Source organism: Mesoplodon bidens (genome assembly GCF_964165515.1).
Source record: "Mesoplodon bidens genome assembly, chromosome: 5".
NCBI lineage: Eukaryota > Metazoa > Chordata > Mammalia > Artiodactyla > Ziphiidae > Mesoplodon > Mesoplodon bidens.
In genome coordinates, this window is record NC_138161.1 from 130,983,508 (window position 1) to 130,992,388 (window position 8,881).

At 43.6% G+C, this 8,881-nt stretch overlaps 1 pseudogene across 1 annotated transcript; it reads right to left on the bottom strand.

The window, feature by feature from the left end:
• Positions 1 to 3,596: 3,596 nt before the first annotated feature.
• On the bottom strand, positions 3,597 to 4,594 carry LOC308617882 (large ribosomal subunit protein uL30-like; annotated as a pseudogene). Its single transcript has one exon. The product of its transcript is annotated as a large ribosomal subunit protein uL30-like (transcript).
• Positions 4,595 to 8,881: the final 4,287 nt, after the last annotated feature.

Consider the following 8,881-nt stretch of genomic DNA (forward strand, 5'->3'; position numbering starts at 1 on the left):
AAAACAAATCCCCTGGCAGTGATGAAACAGAAAAGACTGACTAAAGATAAAAACTTGGACTCTGTACAAAGGCTTTTGGTAATTTTAGGGAAAATGGGCTGGGTCTCTCCCATACCAGCAAATTGCTTTGGAGGCTGTAAAGTTTGATCTCCGAACTCATTTGGCCAAGCTGCGCAGAAAGTCAAAGGATGATTCATTAGCAAGGATGAAATTTACCACCAGATTATGTCTGTCTTTTCAACCAAACAGACTGAGACTTATTTCTTGTGATGTTCAAACACTAACACAAAATGTTTTGAAACCCCTGTGACAGTTTTTGGTGAGTAGAGTGTCTAAGGGAGTTTATGTGGAAGAATCAATATAACTATTGCTCCAGAGTTGTCAGGGAATTCACCAAAAGGGCCCCTCTCTATTAGTGACTAATTTATTCTAAGAATGGGATCCATCACTTCTAATTTAAGACCTTAACTTGTGATGTAAAGTAATGAAGCATTAGCTCTTGGACACTTCAACATAACCTATCTCCAGGGCAGATAGAAGAGATAGATTTCTCACCTGAGGTGTATTTAAATCAGAATCAGACAAAGAACTTTGTCATTCCTCATTTTTTTTTTTTTTTTTGCGGTATGCGGGCCTCTCACTGTTGTGGCCTCTCCCGTTGCGGAACACAGGCTCCGGATGCACAGGCTCAGCGGCCATGGCTCACGGGCCCAGCCACTCCGCGGCATATGGGATCCTCCTGGACCGGGGCACGAACCCGTATCCCCTGCATCGGCAGGCGGACTCTCAACCACTGCGCCACTGCTCCACAGAGGAATGAGGCCCCTGTCATTCCTCATTGAAAGGTGCAAGTTGCCATACTTAGTTGAATAAGGCAGTCTTTTTTTTTTTTTTAATATTTATTTATTTGGCTGAGCAGGGTCTTGGTTGCCCTGTGCAGGATGTTCATTGAGGCATGAGGGCCTTTTAGTTGTGGCACATGGAATCTGTAGTTGCAGCATGTGAACTCTTAGTCGTGGCATGTGGGATCTAGTTCCTTGACCAGGGGTTGAACCCGGGACCCCTGCATTGGGAGCTCGGAGTCTTAGCTACTGGACCACCAGGGAAGTCCCAAGTCTCTTAACAACTGCAAGAGAAAACTAAAACTCGAGGAGTTTTTTCCCTTGAAAGCCATAACCAGTTTTATTTTTACAGATATTGATACAATGTCTACTAGCCAGGTTGAATTATATTATCATCTCTAACCTGGAGCTCCTGGCTGTACAATCAATATCGGAAAGAGTCTTGATTGGCAGTTTTTTTTGTTTTTTTAAAAAATTATTTTATTTAATTTATTTATTTTTGGCTGCGTTGGGTCTTCATTGCCGCACGCGGGCTTTCTTTTGTTGCGGTGCACAGGCTTCTCATTGTGATGGCTTCCCTTGTTGTGGAGCACAGGCTCTAGGCACGGGGGCTTCATTAGTTGTGGCTCATGGGCTCTAGAGTGAAGGCTCAGTAGTTGTGGCGCACGGGCTTAGTTGTTCCGTGGCATGTGGGTTCTCCCCGGACCAGGGCTCGAACCCATGTCTCCTGCAGGTGGATTCTTAACCACTGCGCCCCCAGGAAAGCCCCTGATTGGCCGTTTAATAGACAGTAGTTACAGAATTTTTAGTAAGGTGGTGGCTACTTCTCAGGGATCTTCTCCTTCAGTTTTTTTTCTTTTTGGCATTTCATCAAGGTGTTCTAAGTCCCTTTTCAAATATTTTCAGCTTATTTTCTCTCCTGTGAAACACAGAAACAATGGCAGGTGGGAGGAAATTCACAGAATGAACAATAAAATGTCTCTTGCCTGACATCTTTGCCTCCAAAATGGGAGATGATGATTCAGTAGAACTACCATGCGCAGCCACTAGGTTGGTGCCCATGTAGTCCTAAAATTGTTTGGCTGTAAGGGCATCATGTGATACCTCTAAGTATTTTGTTGGTGATTTCTTTCTAAAGGGTAAAGAGCTAAAAGATTTTTGTTCCTGCTAAGAAATGCCAAGCATATGAACACAGGCAGCTATTCCATCTCTGAGTTTCTCTGCCTGGGCCTTCTTTCTGGGAGCTTCCTGCCTTCCCTTTAGAATCATGCTCATTGTACTTATTCTTTTTTTTTTTTTTTTTTTTTGCGTTATGCGGGCCTCTCACTGTTGTGGCCTCTCCCGTTGCGGAGCACAGGCTCCGGACGCGCAGGCTCAGCGGCCATGGCTCACGGGCCCAGCCGCTCCGCGGCATGTGGGATCTTCCCGGACCAGGGCACGAACCCATGTCCCCTGCATCGGCAGGCGAACTCTCAACCACTGCGCCACCAGGGAAGCCCCATTGTACTTATTCTTGACCTTGCTCTCCCTCCTCCCCACCATTAAAGGTGATTAGTCCAGATGGACACCTGCTTCAAGCTAAACCAATCAGACACCGTTCCCTGGGAATTTGGACTTGAGGCAAAAGTTCATTTCTCTTTCAAGAGAAGCTGTATAATATGTAAAATTGTGAGGTGTAGACAACCCTGTGCCATGTGGATTGAAGAGCAGAAAAAGCTGGGTGCAGAAAGAAGAATGAAGTAGATATGCAGAGAGAAGTGGGGTAGGGGAGACAGAAAGAGAGAGAGAGAGGGATGTGGACTTTTTCAGGTTCTATGCAGTCTCCTTGTAATTGCTCACTTCTGCTTAAGTGAACATAACTTTTTACCTGCAGCCAAGAGGAGTCTTAACTTTTCCTCCCACTCCTGGCAAGTGTATGATATAGAAAATATGAATTTGCCCAACAAGGTAATCCTGGACTCACAGGAAACACTTTGGTCCTGTAGGAGTCTCTTCTTGCTGCAGGAAGAAATCTGCCTGTTTTCTGAGCTCTTTCCCCATACCAGCCCTTGAAGGGTCTAGAAAGACTCAATCTGAGGATCAGGACAGACTGAGGTGTGGGAGCTCCCAAGGATTTGGGGCTGTTAGAGACCCTAGTTATTATTATTATTATTATTATTTTTTGCGGTACGCGGGCCTCTCACTGTTGTGGCCTCTCCCGTTGCAGAGCACAGGCTCCGGACGCGCAGGCTCAGCGGCCATGGCTCACGGGCCCAGCCGCTCCATGGCATGTGGGATCTTCCCGGACCGGGGCATGAACCCGTGTCCCCCGCACCGGCAGGCGGGCTCTCAACCACTGCGCCACCAGGGAAGCCCAGAGCCCCTAGTTAAATGGCTAGGCTGTAGTGCCTAGTCATCATTTGTGATATATTTTTTTTGTAACAAAATGCATTCTGAGTTCCAAATGACCAATTTACAAAACGACTTTAGGACTACAATCCTTTAAAAAAAAAAAAAAAGAAGCAGGGACTGCCTGTTCCATATTAATTAGTAGTGATGATTCACAACACAGAAGGGGTTCTTTAATACACACAAGCACTCCATTAATCAGGACTTGATTGCATTTTAAGTTCCCTCCAACACATTTGACTTTTCATTTATTTAATGAGAGGGAAGAGACAACTAAACTTCAATTTGCTGTGCATTGAATGGCCATTAGATGACAAGGCATTCGTGAAATGATACTGTAAGTCAGTGGAGGAAAAATAACTTTAAAAATATCCTCTCTCTCTCTTTTTAAAAAAAATTTTTTTTGAGGAACAGACAGAATTCTGTAATGCTCACAAAGGAAGAAGCAATTAAGACTCTGATTCAGTTAAGAAGTTATAAGAGAAATATAATTTGAAAGCCTGGAGGCACTAGACAGTTTGAGTTCTGGCTTTGTTTTTTTTTTTTTTTTTTCATTTTGAAAGCAGTCACTGTTTATTAACTGACCAGATTACAAAAGTAATCATGGTAGATACCTTAGTTCATCCTTCTACTAAGCCTGTTGCTCTGGCCTTCCCTGTTGCCAGCATCTCCACCTTCAACAAAATGGGTGGTCATTTTCTTCATTCCACCTCGTGAAGACAATTTGAAGGGCCACAGGAAGTTGTTTGCTTCTTTGAATGCAAACGTTTTCCAACAGTATAGATCTCCTGAATCAGATCCTCCATGCAGATAATACTGTATTTGCCAAGAGATGGAGCAATAAACATGTTATCTGTCAAGGCAATTCGCTTCTTGTTGATTTTGCCGTAACCCTGTTTGTAGATCAGTTCATTTACTGACTTCAGGTCTGGGTACCTCCAGGCAATGTATGGTTCCACAATTCTCAGCATGTTAATTGAAGCCTTGTTGAGCTTCACAAAGGTGCCATTGAAAATCTGATGGAGACGGAGAAGCTGCAACACCTTTCGAAACTTTGGGCTCACACCACTGATACCTCTGATCCTGATGACAAACGCCAATTTGGGTTCCGTGGGTACGTAGAAGTTGCCGGCTTTTCCTGCCATCCTAGCCATTCGAATTTCAGTTTTGTACAACTGCCTGTATTCCTTGTGATAGTGCTTAGCTTTTTCATAGATAAGCTTCCTCCTTGCCTTTCAAAGCATATTTTGGGCAAATTTCTTTATCAGGCGCTCGATCTTAAGCTCTGCGAAATTCTTTCGCCTTTTCTTAAGGGTTTCTGGCACAGCAGGAACCTTCTTTTTCTTCTCTTCCGCACCCTCCATGGTTCCAGCTGGAAAGAGCTGAGTTCTGGCTCTTTTGTTACAACTCAATGACCTTCGGCAAGACACAAATTTATCTGAACCTTTGTTTTCTTATCTGTAAAATAGGAGTTCCAGTAAGGCTTGCCTGCCAGTTCTTACAGAGTTACTGTGAGATTCATGTGTGACTGTACATGTGAAATTGTTTTGTAGTCTGTAAAGTATTATATAAATATTATTCACTCTTATTGTGACAATTGAAATACTAATAACTTTTAATTATTTTGACTAGGGGGAAATGTCTACAGTCATATGGTCAAATTAGGAGTTACTGTATGGCCGACACTACATGAGAATAAATTCACCCTCTGATCCAAGATTATATGCAAACATATATATATATATATTTTTTATAAGCCAATCTTTATTTATTTATTTATTTATTTATTTTTATTTGCTGATTTGGGTCTTTGTTGCTACGTGTGGGTTTGCGACGAGGGGGGCTACTCTTCGTTGTGGTGCGCGGGCTTCTCATGGCGGTGGCTTCTCTTGTTGTGGAGCACGGGCTCTAGAGACACACAGGCTTCAGTAATTGTGGCTCGTGGGCTCAGTAGTTATGGCTCACGGGCTTAGCTGCTCCGCGGCATGTGGGATCTTCCCGGACCAGGGCTCGAACCCGTGTCCCCTGCATTGGCAGGCGGATTCTTAAACTCTGCGCTACCAGGGATGCCCTCAAATATATTTTTTTAAAGGAAACTTTTGTTGTTTTTAAGCATGTGTGAATTGAACTCTTGCCTGTAGGGTCAGCTCTTTGTGGAGCAGCATTTGCCTCCTGGGCCCTCCCTCCACCCTGTCTTGGTTTGGCTGGTCCTCTCCTCGTCTCCTTGGCTCCAAACCACGGTTGACTTTTCTTTACCAGTCACGAAAAGTGACCTCACTTGAGTCTGGACAGTTCTGAGACAGAGAGATAATAGTAGAGCTTGTATATGCTTGGCTCCTGTCAACATGACAAATAAGACAGGGGAAGAGAGGTGGCTTGAACAGCTGGTGTAACCAGATCTGGGACTTATTTGGGTAGAAGGAGGAGTTGAATGACATCGTCAACCAATGAATGTCCTATCAGGTGGTAAACTCTTCCAAGCTCGGCTTGAAAGACCACTTCTGGTTCTGCACATAGTGGGCAGCCCAATATTTTTTCTTTAAAACAAATTAAAAAAAATTTTTTTCCCCAAATTTATATACATATATATATAACACACACACACACACACACACACACACACATATATATATATATCGGATATAAGAATAATACATAGCACCTTGAAATTTCCCCCCAAACACTGCTAATTAGTTCTTTCATCACACCCAAAATAATATTAATAATATGGTTTGGGCTTCTGAGGGTGATGATTCAATTTCTCTATCATGTGACACATTTATAGATCTACACAGATCTAAGTACATAAAGAGAGACATTCATCTATGTATTTTATTTTTACATAGACATTTTATTTTTTGGTATTACTTTATTTTATTTTATTTTTTTGCGGTACGCGGGCCTCTCACTGTTGTGGCCTCTCCCATTGCGGAGCACAGGCTCCGGATGCGCAGGCTCAGCGGCCATGGCTCACGGGCCCAGCCGCTCCACGGCATGTGGGATCTTCCCGGACCGGGGCATGAACCCGTGTCCCCTGCATCGGCAGGCGGACTCTCAACCACTACGCCACCAGGGAAGCCCTTTTGGTATTACTTTAGCATCTGATTTTTTATTCATTTCCCACCCGCCTCAATGTTTTTGAACAAAGTTGTAATTATGGTATCCATTAATACTTGCTTCTGGATTCTTTTCATCAAAAATTATTAAAAAAAATTTTTCACATTGATATACTGTCTTCATAAGTACAACTTCAGATAGCTACCAAAAATTCACTGGATATATTGAGCCGTCACATATACTTAACCAATCTCATGTTAAGTGTTTAAGAAACTTCTAATTTTCCCCTACTATAGATTATGCTGCAACTGGCAACTTTCCAATACAGCTGCTAGTTAACCTCCAAACCACGCTTTATGCTGTTAAGCATTTTCTTTTTCTTTCCCTTTTTTTTTGTGGGGAGGGCGTGCTACGCGGCTTGCAGCATCTTAGTTCCCCAACCAGAGACTGAACCCACATGTTGGCAGTGAAAGCGTGGAGCCCTAACCACTGGACTTCCAGGGAATTCCCGTGTTAAGCATTTCCAAAAGCGTATTTTTCTTTTCTAAAAATATATTAATTAATGAATTAACTAATTTTTCCATTTAAAATTATTTTCTCCAGTCCAAAAAAAAATACATACGTATAGTAAAAATACTAAAGGATAAACAACTCGTGCACAGTACCCAAGTAAAGACTAAATCTCAGAAATTCCTTCTTCCTCTTGTTCAACTGCATTGCTGAAGTAACAGATAACATTAGGCAGACCACAGTCCTATCCATCATCACCGTCATCATCACCTTTATCAAAATTATCTTCCTTATGATCATACCAGTGATGCATTTTTTAGGAACACCAAAGTGAAGCCTGACAGTGAGACCCGCATGTGGGGAGAGTAAATGCAAAACTGGGTGGCAGCGCCAATCATTGTAAGTATTTGTAAACTTGCCATATGCTGGACACTGTGGTAGACACTTGAGATGTGGTAAATTATGAATACACAAGTACCATGTCAAGGAACTGGTCAACTCTTAGCCTCCTGTTGAAATAATCTTCTTCAACAGTTTTCTGGACTCTTTATTATTCAAACCCTTATCTATTCAAAGTCCTTGTCTGTTTTGTTCCTCTTCAGTTGCTAATGGTGATTCTGCTCTGGGAATTTTCTCCATACTGGTTCAGCAAGTCCAGGCAGGTTCTGCCCCAAGGGCTCCTGGCCTAGAGTCCTTTAACAACTCCCTCACCCCACCAAGTTTCTGACCATTCACCTGAGCTGGAGTCATCCACTCAGGCCAAGTCAGTGATTCAGAGCTGAGAAAAGCAGCCTGTGGCTTTCCTCAGGCAAAATGGCAGGCAACAGCCACTGGGCTAGGCTAGTGTACTGGACACTCCTGTGTGGAGAACACCTTGTTAGGCGTGGGGAAGAGAAAAAAGAAAATGAAGTCCTCTTAGACTTGTCCTCCAAGAGCTTGCAATCCTTTCCAGGAGCTGAGTCCCTATGCAGTGCCAAAATTACGTGAATGGTGAGAGGGTACCTTACAAACTGTTAAGAGTACACCAGTGGGTGCTGGAAGAGGAACCGGCAAAATCATGTGAGGATCATCATTCCCTCAAGGAATTATAGCCTTCAGAGAAGCAATTCCATAAGGAAATGCAGGATGTGTCTAGCCCTGCAGCTATTTACAATCCAGTTGGCGAGGCAAGAGATACTGAGGTAAAAGTTAACATAGAATATAAAGCAGTGTTACGTGTGATTATGTGTCAAGGGAGTGAAAAAGACAAGAACAACCTGAATTGAAGGGAAAGGAGGGATGGATGAAGGTTTGACAATGGAGTATGGAGGGCAGTGTTGAGCAGGGTTCAAACAGAGAGATAGGTGTAGTGAAGGGCCAGGCCAAATGTGCTCGGGTCAGAGCCTAGCTGGAGCAGATGGGGGACGCATCTGTGCAAACATTAAGGTCAGAAAGCTGTGAAGATGGCAGTGTGTTGGGAGTCCTTGGGTGCTGGATTGATAGCTCTGACTTTTATTCTTGTGGGTAGTTATTCAGAGCTTGTGAGCCAGGGAATGACAGGAAAATGGGAGGCCAGAAATGAGGGACTGGAGGGAGAGAAACCAATTAGGAGGTCACTGCAAGGCTTTGAAGATAAGGTCCTGTTGTGGGAGTGGGAAAGGAAGGATGGGCTGGAGGGACATCAGAAGGAAGAATTGACAGTCCTGGCCGTTGATTGGATATGGACAGAGGGGGAGGAGAGATGGATGACTCAGGGAAGCTTTCAGTAGGAAGAGTGTTGAGGGGCGGTCTTGGAGGCTGGAGATCAGCTTCCGGTGCAAAGTCTTTGCAAGTAGAAAGCTATACATATCATCGGCAGGGTGTACTCTCAACTGATTATCTTATGAAAAGTGTGGAATTTCTTCTCTACGAGATAGGTAGGCAGTAGGTATCTCACTGATTAAAAATGACAAAGCCAAAGAGCAACTCCTGGCTCAAAGGAAGGGAGAGTAGAAAACAGCACTCCGATCTAGGATGACAAACCCTGGGCTAAGTCCCAGCATTTTTCCCCCCCAAGAATTCATTTCACTTATTTGGACAAAATACAGGCAGACCTCGGAGATATT